The following is a 17,490-nucleotide window of genomic DNA, read 5'->3' as shown; positions in this document are numbered from 1 at the left end:
GTTGAGAAAATGCGAGAAAATGTATTTTGAAAGGAAAGTAAATAGATTTTTATTTTTTTAATGAGAAATCTACTTATTAAGCTACTTAATTTAACTCAATTAGTAATGTAAATATAATTTTGGATAAATCTACTAAACGGTAATATAAAATCTTCCATTAATAAAATGATATGTTCAAGTGAGTTCCATCTACGTATTTTGGGGATTTGAAGGATATTGTTTGAGCCACAATGTAACCTATTAGAAAAGCAAACCCATGATTTGTAATTTTTTTTTGATCTTATCATAGATGCACAGGAAGGATACAAGATTATAATCAACAAAATAAAATCACTAATCCAAAGGTTATTGACATACTTGTTATTAAAGGGGTGAAGATTTATCAAACTATCTTGATCCTTCAATGAAGGGATATGAATAGATGTAGTGAAAGTTTCTATAAATTATTGAAAAATGTGATCGAAAAATGATGGTTTGTAACAATAAGGCCAATGTCCATGGATATAATTTAATTCGGATAGTGAAAGTTTTCAAAATTCACATAAAGAAAAAATAATGTTATTAATACAACTTTACCAAGATGTTTCTCTAGTACAACTAACTCAAATCACTCCATAAGGGTTTAGTTGGTTGGTATATTACAAATTTTAACAAGAAGAATTACAAAATAAAATACATCTATGATAAGGAACTATTAGTCAAAATTCTTGGAATGACAAGCATGAAATCTCATGATTGATTTTCTTTTGTTGTGCCTCTTCTTCTTTAACAATAGGATCTATCTACATCTTCTTACTCCATGCTCATCTTATTGTTGTAGGCTACACCTCACCTCCCATAGAAAACTAACATGGTGCTATCACACGCCTAAGATAATAAGATCTCTAGTACGGTGTTAAGCAATATAACCTAATATAGAACATAAGAACTACAAGAAAAGACTTTATTAGAACTTATATAATATTATTCCAATCATGCAAACTTATAGCACATATTTGAAACTATCTCATAAACTGGACCTACTCTCACATTTACAACTCATTAAGAGATATGACAAGGAGAAATCAAAATAGGATCTAAAACATATTTAGGATAAAGACTATCTTATATAATGTGAAATACATGATGAATGACATTGTGATTGTATAGGGATTTATATTTAACCAACGAAATCATTTAGAGATGCTAGTTCATGTTATAACAAGTTAAGGAATCATCAATCATATTTGTTGATTATTTGAATTGTAATCTTTTCACATCCTTTTTGGCATCATTTCAAAACCTTTCCCTTGATTTTTAATCCATTTTTTGTTTTTTTGTAACTGTGCTTTGATTCCATTTTAATCTTTATATGTGAGATTAGGCTTAGTATTTTTCAATGCATTTTTTATGCTATTTTACGTGAATTTATGACTAAATATTAGGAGAATAATATATTCTAACTTATACTAGAAAGATGGGCGACTTTGGTGATGTGTATAGGTAAAATTAGAGATTCCAACAATGCTAAATTTTAGCATTAAGGCTCAAATTCGAATGTATTCTTCAACCATTGTATATTTATCATGGATTTGGGATGATTACTCAAGCATCTTACGTAAAGAAGAATCATGAAATATCTCTTATCAAATATCTTGGAGATATTTATGAGAAGATATCTAGAGATAGTTATCATCTAATTATTAGTAAATGGTTGTAACCACATGACAAATATGTTGATTGGAATTTATTATCTTCTTATAGTATTCTCGATGAAAATTTAAGTATAGATAAGAGTGCCTTCATTTTTAAAGGAGAGATTTAAAGAGTTTGTAATTAGAATACTTGGAGAAATATCTTTGTAGCACATAATTCAACCTTTTGGATCTTGCTCCAATCATATTTCACTTAATATATGCAGCTATTCTTATTTTCAACTTCTAGTAGACAATCTAGAGTACTTGTTAAGGTGTAAAGCCCCCCCCACAAACCAAATCTTATGCACTTATTTCCATGTGTAGTTCATTAATTTATTATATTTTGGTATGACTTATGTACATATTCTATTTTATGTTCATACTCTTGTTGTAACACCCCCCTTCCACATTTACCCAAGCTAACCGGTCCACCAGTGTAAACATGTGATGAAGAGTTACTATGATATGATTCGACTCCCCATTTACAATTAAGGAAGTAGAATTGAAATGACAAGACTGATCTCACCTTCCTGATAAGATACAAACACTTTAGGAGCTAACAAACCCCTTCAAGTGTCCAACCCCTGACATAAATTTCTTTTTCATTAATCTAGAGCCTCAGTCACTCCCATGACAAGGCATGCATGTGACTGGGACCCTCCAGTTGCTCCCACAATAATGAATCCATGTGACTGTGGATTTTTTTAGGCAGTTCAGTGTGAGAAACCCCAAATTTTGTGCTAATTTTTAAGGGCCAGGACCAAGGCCATTGCTCATAACTTCATGAAACTTTGAGAAATGATAAATAACATCGAAATAAGGTTACTAATGCAAACACTTGAATAAGGAATTGATCTGACCCCTACTAGCCATGACAGGCATTTCGTCAAACATATCATAAATAAATAATCTACATGTCACAACAACATTTCTGAGCATATGGATCTCATACTTATCTGAGAATCATCAAAGAGGATTGATATGTCCTCACAATAGCTGCATTGTTTTCTATTAGGTCATTGATTCATGAACATTTCATATACTAACCAAAACATCATGAGAGACATATATCATAACTTTCATAACCATGCTTATAACCAACAAATAACCAGAGATATATCAATGAGGAAACAACCATTAAGGTCACATAATGATAAGCACATTTACTCATAAAATACCAAAGGAAAATGAGATCTTATTAAAATTTTCAAATCCAACGAATTCAGGGACTTCCACGTACCAGCCAACCATATATTGGGTTGAACCAAATATCTCTTTCAGCGAATCAACCCCGTTCCATATTCCAAGCATGAATGTGGGATCTCATGAAACAAATCAAACAAAACCAAGTGAGGGCTTCTAGAGGCCAAACCACTTGAACCATAAACCAATGATTCCACCCTTCGGTCGGACATCACTAACCAGTATCATATTAGTCTCTACCTAAGTTTTCCAAGTCTCCAGAGTGTTTTCTTCAACCAAGGCTTCCAGTACTAGTAATTCAACCTAGAACTGCTGCCGGACTCAAGAACATTTGTCCACCAAGGGCTTCCAGGACTAGTAACTCAACCCATCAAGGGCTCTAGAGAATTTCTCTGGCCAAAGCTTCCAGGACTAGTAACTCAAACCAAGATGTTACAGGGCTTCCAGAGCATTTGTCTAAGGCTCTAGGAGCTAGTAACTCATCCCACAACCAAAGGAACATGTGCACCAACTAGAAAAAAAATAAAACCCACAAAACCATGGTTATACACGAAATGGCAAGGCTAGAACCACTTTCAATCCAAGAAATCCTCCATGTCAATGACAAACCACAACTAAGAAACCACATGCATGTGCCATGCATGCCAGAACTAACAAGGAAATCATACATGCAATTCAATACCTGCAAGCAAAACACACAATAGATGTTGATCCCGATGTCCTCTTGCATTTTCCTGCACATTCTTTTCCTTCTTTCCCCAAATCCCAAGAAAACACTAAGTGTCCAAGAGTATGAGAGAGAGCGTAGAAAAATGAGAGCTCCAAAACTGAACTGACAAAAAGCTACAAATTGATCATCAGAAACCTTTTTATTAACGAGGCCTCTATTTTCTTCCTTTTCCATTAGTTTTCCTTCATTTTCCTCCTCACATGCACCTTGTGACCTTTCACCTCCATTTTCTCCTATTTTCCATTATTTTCATGAATAAAATGTGAATAAATGTCTCATGCCTTTCCAAAGCCTTTTCCACTGCCTTTTCCAGTTTCCATAACCATTAATTAATCACAAGTGATCCCTCTCACTATGTTTTACCCAACATTCATCTTGGAATATGTGTCCCATGGCATTGGTTATTATTTTTCCTTTATTAACTTTATTTATTACATGGATTTTTTATCACGGTTGTTACACTTGTATATTTTTAATTGCTTGTTCATATTAATTGTTCATGCTTGTGTGAGCTCACTAGTATATTCACTCGCATATGGTTATCTATAGTTTATATGGTTGTGGAAATTTTTTGATTTCAACTATGATTTATGAGATTTATTAATGATAGAATAGCTATTGCTTATTAGGATAATATAATTCACAAGGTTGTGCAAAGCACTAGGAGTGCCATTCACTACTCTTCTCGATGGAAATGGCCCCAGCCATTCTGACAACCTTTCACTTAGCATTATGTTCGTCAACACCATAGTTAGTTTGTTTTAGTCATTTTTGCTTCCTTAAAGTAGATCAATGATTTCTGTACATACTAGTTGCGAAGAAGAGTAGAAGTCTATGAGTGATGGTCTATTTTCATTCTCATAAATGGAGAAGGACCTAATGCATTCTCATCTTTTCATTTTGTATTGGGTTAAAGTCTCTTTGATTGACTGAAGGACTACTAGAGTGTCCACTTTCTTCGATAAGTAATAGAGTCCTCAGTGAATTACCAATCTATTAAACCCAAAACCATTTGATCATTGTTTCAATTTTAGTCACTAACAAACATTTGAGAGTGAAAACCTTGACATTTTTGAACATGATTGTGTAGAAGATTGTGACCTATTTCAGAGGTTTTATTCCATGCCTAGTCCAAAGACTTCATGATTCAATTTCGTGTGCTTTACATTTCAAGAAGTGTGATTAGGTTAAGTTTTGTTTCATTCTTTCTTACATTAGCCATTTAACTTTCACTGAAATGCAATTTTAGATCTTGACCTTCATTAGTTAACTTTATTACATGATTTAGACATGAAAACCAATCTAACATAGTTCTCTGCATATTGTATTGTTCTTCTAAGTTTACGATCACTTGAATTGATATAAATATTATATCCTAATTTAGGCATCTAAATGGACTTGACAATATCTTTGTTTGTGTATGTATTAACAACTTGTATTAGGCTATTTGTGTCACAAGAATTATTAAGACCTAGTTCTATTTCATGTTCTTAATTTTAATTTTCAACATTACTTATTTGTTATGTTCAATGTTTGTTTGAGTGTTTATATTAATTGATTATTCATATCATTTTTCCTCTGAGGATAAAAAATCCAATCATTTAGAGGTGTTATTTGTTATTCTAATTAACATGCACATTGTGTGTTTTGCACTTTAAGGTTTTGATGTGAAATATTTTATTTATTTATTTATTTGTGGTGATGTAGCCACAAATTCAACAATATTACATTGGGATTAATGAGTTCATTTAATTTTCTTTCTTTTCAGAAGAAACTATGTTATTTTCACTTGTCTTGTTTTTAAGAACCATAGTTTCAAAAAATTTGATGCCATGCTTTTCAAAAGCCACAACTTCAAAAATATTAAGCAATGATTAATCATGTTCATTTCACTTCCCTATTCAAAAGCCACCACTTTCTCCTTGCTCAAAAGAGGTGTTTAAAGTTTGTGTTTGGAAAATTATTTTCATTTTTAAAGTCACAACTTCTTCCTTTTTCAAAATACACCATCTCAACAAAATCCGCCACTTTTTCCTTCTTCAAAAGTGACCACTTCAGCACCAATTTCCTTAATTTTATCTTGAATGCATTTCCTCAAAAACTATACAAACATATAACTTTAATAATTTTGATGTTGTGTTGGAACAAAAACCATGACATAGTTAATAATGCATAACTGATATTATACAAAACAATTGAAAATACAAATTTTAATACTCAAAAAAATTATTTATATCATGATTTGATTAATCATGTTCCTTTGACTTCCTTTACTTTTCCAAATACACAATCTCAACAATTTTAACTTTCTTTAAAGGAAAATATTTTAAAACCAGTTAATGAAAGACCAGATGATCAACTTAATGTGAATAATTATGTGCCACATACTAGAATATTGAGAAAGTGTTGAGCTCAAAATACATAATGCATAATTCATCTTATACATAGGAATGGAAAATATTCATTTCACTTGTCTAGCTTTCCAAAGGCTACGACTAACCATTTTTAATTCACTTCCCTTCCTTACTTCAAAAATTTTGATGTTGTGATTAATCATGTTCCTTCCAATTTCACTTCTCTAGCTCCTCAAAAGCCATGACTAACCATTTTGAATTCATTTCCTTTGCTTACATCAAGAATGTTGATGTGGTGATTAATGATGTTCCTCCCAGTTCTCTTGTTTTATCTACAAATTCAAAAATTTTGTGCTTTTAAAAACTAAAACTTCTAACAAATTCACTTTCACTTCTCTTTAGCGACAACTTTGAGCAAGTCGGGGGGATTATCACTAGTTGGAAGACTCACTATATTTGTATGAATTATGCATGGTCCTTTGTTCTTGGTATCTCTATCGGTATTTATTCCATTAATATCTGCTTGTCTTTCGATTGTTTCAATTTATATTGACCATACTCGGATAGTCATGAGTTTTATCTTTCCCTTCACCAAGCTTCCTGTAACAGCCCTCATGAAAATTTCATGTAATAAAATTTAATAAAGGAAAAATAAGACCACATTTAAGGGACACTTATTCGAAGTTGAATGTTGGAAAAAGATATCCTTGTGGACATCACTGGATTTGTTTATTGCAAAGGAAAATGACAAACTCTAAGGCAAAGGAATTAAAAGGAAAAGAGGCATTTTTGGAACATTTATTTACGAAAATAAGGGAAATTAAGAGAAAAGTAAGGTGAAAGGTTACAGGTTGCATGTGAGTAGGAAAATGAAGGAAAAGAATAGAAAATAAAGAAAATAAAGGCCTCATTAATAAAAATGATTTTGAGGATCAGTGGATAACATTTTTTCAGTTCAAGTTTTGGAGCACTCTCATTATTATCTCTCTCTCTCTCACTCTTGTTCACTTAGAGTTTTCTTGGAGCACTCTAGTTTTGAATCAAGGGAGGAAAAGCAAGCAAAGGGAAAGGAAAGAAATAAAGGATCAAGGAAGGAAGAGAAGGATTAGGCAGATTCAACAAGAATACTTGCAAGTAACATATTGCATGTGTGATTTCCTCACTGGTTTTGACATGCATGGATTTGCATGTTGGTGTATGGTTCTATTGCTGTCAGTGGCATGGTTTTGTCGGGTTATGACAATGGTTTTTAGCTTAGAATTTCCTTTTTTCGTATGCCATGACATGTGTGGATGTTTATCTTCGTTTTGAACTTTGTTTTACCATATGGATTTCAAAATCTAGGGCAAAGGTGGTCTCAAGGTTCATTCCCAAAGGCCTAGGAATCCCTTGACCGATTTTTGCTGGGATACACAGTAAATCTTGAGGGAGAAGTCTCGGTTTAGGGCCCGATGGTGCAGGTTCGGATTGCAGTAAAGCTTGAGAGTTTGGTCTCAATTTAGGGCCTAGTGATTCGGGATTGGATTGCGATAAAGCCTGAGAGACAAGGGGACAAAAAATTCCTCAAGGATAGTGATGGATTCTCGATGACATTCCAAGTTCGGTTTGGTTGAGATCGAAGCACCGATTTTGGTGTGATCATGATTTGGTGAGGATGGAGGTGATTAAACCTATGAATTCCCTTGGTTGTTTTTGGATTGGTTTATCCATGAGATCCCACATTCATGCTTGGGATGTGCCACGGGGGTCATTGGCTAAAGGAAATATTTGGTTCAACCTTGTTTATAATCGGGTGGTATGTGGAAGTCCCAAACCTGGTCGGATTTTCCTATGATTAATGAAAACTAATTTATATTAATTTTTCACTTGTTTATATGTGGATTTAATGGCTGTTATATCTATTCTATTTACATGGTTTTATGTTGGTTATAAGAATGGTTAATTGACTGGTTCATGTCATGGTTATCTCATGTATTAACTCGTAATTGTTAAATTGATGCATGCAAGACCTAATTGATGTTATAAAATTTGAATGCAGAAGGTGGTGATCCTTCTTGTCATGTTCCATAAGAGTTTTTGGTCATTCATGCTTTATCTTGTATCCTAGACCTGCAGGTTGCATTGATGCCAAGTGTTTGACAAAATGTCAGTCCTGGTTGGGGATGGTTAGTCCTAGACCTAAGGTCGATTTTTGGTATAATAGTCTTTTCATCATGTCTTTGATGCATTTTGAAAGTTATAACAAGTTCTGGGTAGTGGCCGAAATTATGGGCTAGAAAAGTGCCTTGAATTCTGTAGACGCTCGCATATGTCTGCTGGGCAAAGTCCCTGGATGTTAGCTTGCAAGCCTGTGAGAGCATCCAAAGGTCTCTGGATGATGGCATGATTATAGCATGAGAATGTCTAGAGGTCAAGAGGTCTAAAAAATCAATGGGACTTAGGGGCATGATGTATGAGTGGATGAGATGTCTCTCGGGGGTGTTCTTGCTCATGTGGAAGGTATGGTTGATGTGTTCTGTCGATTCCATTTCCTTAAGGTCACAAATGAGGTTTAATGTTTTCATAGTGGCTTCTCTCATCACATTTTTACCCTGGTTGGCTAGTTACTTTGGTATATGTGGGAGGAGGGTGGTTATAGATTCGTATGAGAGCTAGGTTATGCTCTCCTTGGTTGAATGTGTTTGTCATGCATTCATATTGGTTGTACATGTGTCAGTCATCCTTGTGGTCTCTATTCTGGTTGCATATGCATCATATTGGTCACGGTCGTAGCGATGTCGCCATGGGGATAAGGGTTTAGTTGTGTGAAGCATGTTTTCATGAATGTATGATTTGTTACATGTTGTTATATGTCACTTACATGTGTCATTTTGTATGCTTGGTTACATGTATCATTCTTGTAGGTTTGGTTACATGTATTGTTGTTCATGCTTGATCATATGCGTTCATGCGTGTCTATGGTCGATTACACATTGCTTATGTATGTTAATGTTTGCATGTGGTCAAGTATACAATGGGGTTATGGTTGTTGTTGTCATGCATGTGGTCATGGTATGTGTGTAGTTGATATGGTCATGCATTGATGACTAGACTCTAGTTAGATTGATGGTTACATGGTTATGTGTTTATGTATCATATGTTTATATGTTGTTTTGATTTTGTTATACATGTAGCACTATGATTTGATGATCTTGCAGATGAAATATCCTCCCCGAATTATGATAAGATATGTTGGTTAATTGTGATTTTGTTAGCTGACATAGTATGCATTTCAGGAAATATATTAAAGGACTAGAAAGATGGTAGACTACAAAGACTTTCCCTATGAATCAAATGAGCAGTGTGGTATTGGGAACTCTTTTGATTTGGTAGACACATTGAGAATCTTGAAGGAAAAAATAAGTAATTGTAAGGGAGACAATCATAAAATCACGCAGGCACAATAGAAATAGTAGAGGTTAATGCAATACTTCTTCAAAGTTTGTCAGAATTTCAACGATAAGACCACTTCAGATCATCCATGAGCAAGAGGATACAACTAATGAGGCATATGGTAGTGGGTCTTATGGTAGTCATAGGTCGAATAGAGATAGGTCGAATAGAGATGACACGATCAGAGATGGCATGTTGTTGGGCACTTTGGATAGGAGAGGTGATGGAAATATGTACTATTCTAGTTTTGATTCAGACATGCATCGTGATCGTCATCACCGACCATCCTTACAAGAGGAGTGATGTGGGATACTTTCTGAATGATTTAAAAAAAACAAAAACACGCACCTTTGAGGGAGAGATGAATAAATCGTAGGATTCAAAGGCATGGTTTCTTGGTATGATGAAATTCTTCAGATCACATGACTATTCAGAAAACATGAAAGAAAAAATTTTCACATTCAGTGTCAAAGCTAAAGAAAATATTTGGTGGGAATATGTTATGAATGTTAAAGGTATACATGAGGATGATTTGACTTGGAATGAGTTTGAGAGGCTCTTCAGGAAGAAGTATTTGTTGGAAAGATATTTTGATGATAGAGCTACAGAGTTCTATGTCTTGTAGATGGGTTCTATGACAGATGATGAGTATACTAGCAGGTTCTTGGAGCTGTTGAGATATGTGCCTTACCTCAAAGAGGAGAAGGCCAAGGTTCAGATATTCATCAGTGGACTTCTAGTAGCATACAAAGACTTGATTGAGTTCGATGAGCATAGATCATTGGAGGAGGCCATCCGAATGTTGAAACACTGTTATGAGCAGTCGAAGAGCAAAGTTCAACCTAAGCGTGACTTGAAAGGAAATGAGAAAGCTAAAGGAAAATGGCAACCAAAGTGAGGAAGACCTCAAGATGCAAGTGAGAAAGAAAATTTAGTTCCTTATAAAAGGTTCAATACAATTGAGAAAGGACATGGAGAGCAGCATGATAGATGTGGTGGTAGGGAACCATTGCAATGTTGGATATGTGGTAAGGATCATCATAAGAGGGATTGTCCGCAGTATCGTAGTGGTGGAAAAATCCATATCTAAAATTCTCAGTAGGTGCATATAGTTGGTGATGTGGGTGATAACATTCCTCGCATCTATGGAAAACAAATAGGAAGACCATCAAACATCTATCATTGAGATGGATGGTAAGATTTGTGATCAAGTTATTTCTATTTTGATTAATATTGGATCTAACTATAGTTATATTAATCCTGACTTGCTGGATAACTGTGGTTTGGGAAAAGAAGTGCATGTAGAATCTTTGTTGGTGCAGTTGGACACATGTACAAAAAAGAGAGTTCACCATTGGGTAAGAGCTTGTGCATTTCAGTTAAATGGTATGCCTATAACAAGACATTTGAATGCACTGCCATTGGGTTCGTATAGTATTATTTTGGGTATGGATTGGTTGTACTTTCACAGGACCAAAGTGGATTTCTTCAAGAAATCCATTGAGTGTGTGGATGATAGTGGGGAAAAGAGAAATTTGCAGAGAAAGAAGAAGCATACATCATTGAGGATGGTTACCGCTATGCAGGCTAAGCGTAGTTGTAGAAAAGGTTGTGTGATGTTTGCAGTGCACATTTCTAGTGACAAAGGTAAGGAAGTTGTCGATGTAGATGTTTTGAGCAGATACCTAGTTCTACAATAGTTTTAGAATGTATTTCCTAAAGATATTACAGAGTTGGCACCTCACTGTGAGGGAGAGGTTTCTATTGAGTTGGTGCCATGGGCATCTCTAACATCAAAGATACCTTATCAGATGAGCACACCTGAGTTGGTTGAGTTGAAGTTGCAACTAAAAGAGATGCTTGACAAGGGATACATTAGGCCAAGTGTATTTCCTTGGGGTGCACCAGTGCTGCTCGTAAAGAAGAAAGATGATACTCTCAGATTGTGCATTGACTACATGTAGCTGAACAAGGTAACAATTAAGGACATGTACCCATTGTCAAGGACTTATGATTTGTTTGATCAGTTGAACTGACCAACAATGGTCTCTAAGACTGACTTGAGATCAGGATATCATCAAGTACACATCATGGAAGAGGATATATTCAAGAATACATTCAGGACCAGATATGGGCATTGTGAGTTTGTTGTAGTTCTATTCGGTTTGACTAATGCTCCCACTAGATTTATGTGTTTGATGAAAAGTGTTTTTCATCCTTATCTAGAGAAGTTTGTTATTGTGTTCATTTATGACATATTGGTATATTAAAAAAAATGAGGAAGAACATGCTGAGCATTTAGCAATAGTGTTGAGACTCCTAAGAGAGCATCAATTGTATGCTAATATTAGTAAGTGCAACTTCTTTTAGACAAAGGTGCATCACTTGGGATGCATCATTTCCAAGGAAGGCATAACAGTAGATCCAGAAAAGATAAGGACCATTATGGAGTGCGAAACTCTTAAGAATGTGGATGAGGTGAGATCATTTATACGATTGACAGGTTACTACAGGGGTTTTGATCAGGGACTTCTCATGCATTGCATATCCTATCATATCATTGCAGTGAAAAGGTAAGAAGTTTGAATGGATGAAAGAATGTGAAACTAGTTTTGAGAAACGCAAGCAGTTGTTGATACATGAATTAATGCTAAAGATTGCAGATCCGGACAAGGCGTTTGTAGTGTGTACATATGCTTGCAAGAGAGGACTTGGTGGAGTTATCATGAAAGAAGCACAAGTAGTGTGCTATGAGTCACAAAAGCTACATGAGCATGAGAAGAACTATCCAACGTATGATCTTGAGCTAGCAACGATCATACATACATTGAAGATGTGGAAGCACTATCTTCTTGGAAGGAGCTTTGTATTGATGAGCGACCACAATGGGTTGAGGTATTTGTTTGGCTAACCAAATCTAAATTCAAGGGAAGCTAGATAGTTGGCCACACTTAGTGAGTTTGACTTGCAGATCAAATACATCAAAGGGAAGGAGAACCAGGGTGTAGATGCTCTTAGCAGGAAGGTACAAGTAAATCATATAGTATATATGAGCTCTAATGGGACAACATTATATGATTTGATATTGCAGGTAAGGCAACAAGATGAAAAATACATAGAGGTCATGCACGAGTTACAGGAGAGTACATGTATAGTATAGGTACAATCACATGTGTGGGTGTAAGTACAGGTGTAGGTACATGTACATGTATAGGTATAGGGGTAGGTATAGGTACAGGCACATGTATAGGTATAGGTACAAGTACAGGTACATGTACATGTACAGGTGATCAGAATGCAAACTATCATCTCACGACAGACGGTTTGGTGATATTCAGGGACAAGATCTATGTATTGAAGTGTAGTGAGTCAAGAATCATATCCTGAGGGAGTTTCACATCAAGCCATAGGATCATCGAGGATATCAGAAGACAATGACGATGGTGAAGAAGTTCTACTATTTGTCGAATCTGAATAAGGAACTGGTAGAGTTTGTGGCTATATGTTTAGATTGTGAGCAGGTAAAGGTAGAATGTAAGCATCCAGGTGGTTCACTACAACCTATAGCGATTCCAAAATGGAAATGGGAGGTCATTTCAATGGATTTCATTATAGGTCTTCCAAGGATAATGAGACAACATGACTCTATTATGGTCATGGTCGATAGGTTGAGCAAGGTATCTCACTTCATTCTAGTAAAGAACACATATTCAACTAGTGAGGCAGCATAGGTTTTCATTAGAGAGATAGTGAGATTACATGGTGTTTCAAAGAAAATTGTGTCGGACAGGGATGCAAATTCCACTTCCAAGTTCTAAAAGGAGCTATTTGTAGGTTTGGGTATAGATTTGGCCTTCAGTACAACTTATCATCCGCAGACATAAGACCAGACAGAGAGGGTTAACAAGATCTTGGAGGATATGTTGAGGATGTATGTGATACACCAGCAGAGGAGATTGGAGGGGTTTCTTGAGTTCACATACAATAATGGTTATTAGTATTCATTGAGGATGAGTCCTTTTGAGGCATTTTATGGTTGTAATTGTAATACTCCCATCAACTAGAGTGATCCAATGAACATGGTACTTATTGGACTAGATATGTTGGAAGACATGGAACAAGAAATTTAGGTTCTAAAGAAGAATCTAAAGGCAGGGCATGATAGAAAAAATATTTATGCAGAAAATCGCAGGGCATTCAAGGAGTTTCAGGCTGGGGAGCATGTGTATTTGCGCATCAAGCCTAGAAAGAGCTCTCTGAGGATTGGTTCATGTGCCAAGTTTGCACCACGATATTGCGGGTCTTTTCATATCCTTGAGAGGATTGGAATGGTGGCCTATCGACTTGCACTACCTCTGACATTGAAAGACCATGATGTTTCCCATGTTTCATTTTTTAAGAGGTATACAAAGGATGTTGATCATGTTATTGATTTCTGTATATTGTAGGTGGGGAAAGAAGGAGAGTTTTAGCAGGATCCTCAATGCATATTGCAGCGGAAGCATCTCATGCTCAGGGAGAGAGCCATAAAGCAAGCTAAAGTGTAGTGGAAGCACTTTGGGCTTGAAGACGCTACATGGGAGATGACAGATTAGATACAAGCCCAATATCCTTCATTGTTTACTGGCTGAGGTAAAGAAGTTTTGGTTTGATGTGTGGTATAAATTTGACATATGTTTTGCTGATTTTTTGATATATGCATATATGTATATGGATGTTAATACCGCCATGAGCTAAGTTATAAAGCTCCAATAAGCAGTATGGTTGTTATCTTGTCATGTTGTCATGATGTTTTGCTTCTAAGCAGGTATTTCATTGTAAACACTGCAACATGTTAAGTTATAAAGCTCCATGGGCATCATGATTTCTTTTCAGTGGTTTTTCTAAGGTCTTGGTGTGGTTTAACACCAATGATGGTGTTCCCCAGTGGGGAGGGTTTTGTAACAACTCTGGTGAAAATTTCATGTAATAAAATTTAATAAAGGAAAAATAACACCACAGTTAAGGGACACTTATTCTAAGTTGAATGTTGGGAAAAGATATCCTAGTGGGCATCACTATATGTGTTTATGGTTAAGGGATTTGGAAAAGGATAAGGAAAAGGCATTAAAAGGAAATAAATGCATTTTTGGCACATTTATTTATGAAAATAAGGGAAATTAGGAGAAATGTAAGGTGAAAGGTCACAAGTTGCATGTGAGGAGGAAATGAAGGAAAATAATGGAAAATGGAGAAAATAAAGGCCTGATTAATAAAAACACTTCTAAGAATTAATGGGTAACCTTTTGTCAGTTCAAGTTCTCGAGCTCTCTCATCATTCGCTCTCTCACTCTTGGTCACTTAGAGTTTTCTTCGAGCACTCTAGCTTTGGATCAAGGAAGGAAAATAAAGCAAATTGAAAGGAAAGAAAGCAAGGACCAAGGAAGGAAGAGAAAGATCAGACAACTTCAGTAGGAATACTTCCAGGTAACATATTGCATGTGTTATTTCCTCACTAGTTTTGGCATGCATGACTTTGCATGTTGGTGTATGGTTCTCTTGCTATCGGTGGCATGGTTTTGTTAGGTTATGATAGCAATTTTAGTCTAGCCTTGCATTTTTCTGGATGCCATGTTATGTTGGGACGTTTATCTCGATTTTGAGATTTGGTTTGCCTGATGGATTTTGAAATCTGAGGTGGAGGTGGTCTCAAGGTTCATTCCAAAAGGCATACGAATCTCTTAACTAATTTTGGTAGGATACATGGTAAAGCCCGAGGGAGAAGTCTTGGTTTAGGGCCTAGTGATCCGGGTTTGGATTGTGGTAAAGCCTAAGAGGCTAGTCTTGGTTCAGGGCCTAGTGATCCAAGATTGGATTGCGGTAAAGCCTGAGAGACAACGAGACAAAAAAATCCTCAAGGATAGTGATGGATTCTGGATGTCATTCCAAGTTCAGTTTGGTTGTGAATGGAGCACCGATTTTTATGTGATCACGGTTTGGTGAGGTTGGAGGTGGTTTAACCTCTGGATTCCCTTGGTTATTTTTGGATTGGTGTATCCATGATATCTCACATTCATGCTTGAAATATGGTACAGGGGTGACTGAGTGAAATAAATATTTGGTTCAACTATGTCTACGGTTGGATGGTATGTGGAAGTCCTGAACCTAGTTAGATTTTCCTATGATTAATGAAAGATATGTTCTCTTGATTTTTCACTTGTTTATATGTGGATTTAATGGCTATTATATATCTGTTATTTACATCGTTTTATGATGTTTATAAGCATGGTTAATTGACAGGTTCATGTCATGGTTATCTGATGTATTTACTTGTAATTGTTAAATTGATGGGTGAAAGACTTATTCGATGTTATACCAGTTCAATGGAGAAGGTGGTGATCTTTCTTATCATGTTTCATAAGAGTTTTAAGTAATTCATGCTTTGTCTTGTATCCTAGACCTATAGGTTGCATTGATAACAAGTGTTTGACAAAATGTCAGTCCTGGTTGGGGATGGTCAAGCCTAGTCCTGAAGTTTATTTTTGGTTTAATATTATTTTCATCATGTATTTGATGGATTCTGAAAGTTATAACAAGTTTCAGGCAGTGGCCAGAATTCTAGGCTAGAAAAGTGCCTTGAATTGCATAGACGTTGCCATAGGCCTACTAGGAAAAGTCCCCGGACACTTGCTTGCAGGCCTGTGAGAGTGCCTAGAGGTCCCTGAACCCTAGATTTTCTACATTATGAGAGCATCGAGAGGTCAAGAGGTCTAAAATGTTAGTGGGAACTAGGGGCATGATGTCTGATTGGTTTAGATGTCTCATGGGGGTTTTCTTGCTGATGTGGAAGGTATGGTTGATGTGTTTCATCGATTCCATTTCCTTAAGGTCACCAAGGATGTTGAATACCCTCATAGTGGCCTCTCTTGTCACATGTTTACCCTCGCTGGGAAATTACGTTGGTAGATGTGGGAGGATGGTGGTTACACTTCCATTAATTGATTATGGTCCCATGACTTTTAGGGGTGATATGAATTTTTACTTGGGGGCTTTTAAGGTCCGTAGTATTTTGGAAAAGAATAATACCCTCTTTCATTTCCTCATTGACCTTTTTAATGATATTAACCTCTTTGATATCCTCTCGATGATGATGTTTCCCACTTGGACCAATAATAGATTTGGCTCTAGTTGAGTTGCTAAGCATATAGTCAATTGTGATATGCCTCAGTGTTTGCAATAATTAATATTTTCTATTTCTGAAACAATTAGTATTGATCATTATTTTTCTGAATTAAAGTATGATTGGTTGGATGGTGATTCCATCACTTATGTAAGTTATCTAAGTGTCTATGAAATAAATATTTCAGGTATATATAAATTGGGGTAGAGAATTACTTGAAATGAGAAATATGAGTAATGCGATAATTGTGAATCTCAATTGTAGATAAAATTGAGATAATATTCCATAGGAAATAGATGTTTCCAAAAATATAAAACCTAATGGATGGGAGATAAATATTCATTAGATCTATTAGATTGATAATAATGCTAGCACACTTTAACAACAAAAAGTATTCCACAAAAGTGGGACGCCGCTAATAGAAAGAATTATGGAAGAGAAGGTAGTATATAGAAGGAGCTGATGGGCTCGGAGGGATCTGAATGGAAATTAGTCTAGACTGGGGGGAACTGGTGGTTAGTTCATGGTTAGGTGGATAGTGCACTCATTAAGTGATTCTTCTGCTTCTCTAGTTAGAAATTTTGTTTTGTTTATTATATTGGAAAACGAGCTTCTGCATTCTATATATTGAGATAAAAGATTAAATTAGAATGATAGGATTTGTATGAGTAAATTAAGTTATAATATTTTATGTCGTATCTGAATCTACTAATTCACATAGTAAGGATAGCGTAGATATTTCTGTGTGGCAGAAAAAATTAATACTGTATCAATGATGTAGACAAAGTAGTCACATGATTAAATAAATTGTTGTATACAAGATAATGAAGTCTGTGTAGGAGTAGGAGTAACATTTTATCTGATTATTCCATCGGGTGAACATGTTTAAATTGTTAGTCTCAATTCTCAGTATTAACTGTTGCCGATATGAAAGTA

The sequence above is a fragment of the Pinus tabuliformis genome, chromosome 8 (assembly GCF_031772625.1).
Source record: "Pinus tabuliformis cultivar Carrire ecotype Pingquan chromosome 8, CPIR1, whole genome shotgun sequence".
NCBI lineage: Eukaryota > Viridiplantae > Streptophyta > Pinopsida > Pinales > Pinaceae > Pinus > Pinus tabuliformis.
This window is presented reverse-complemented; position numbering follows the sequence as displayed.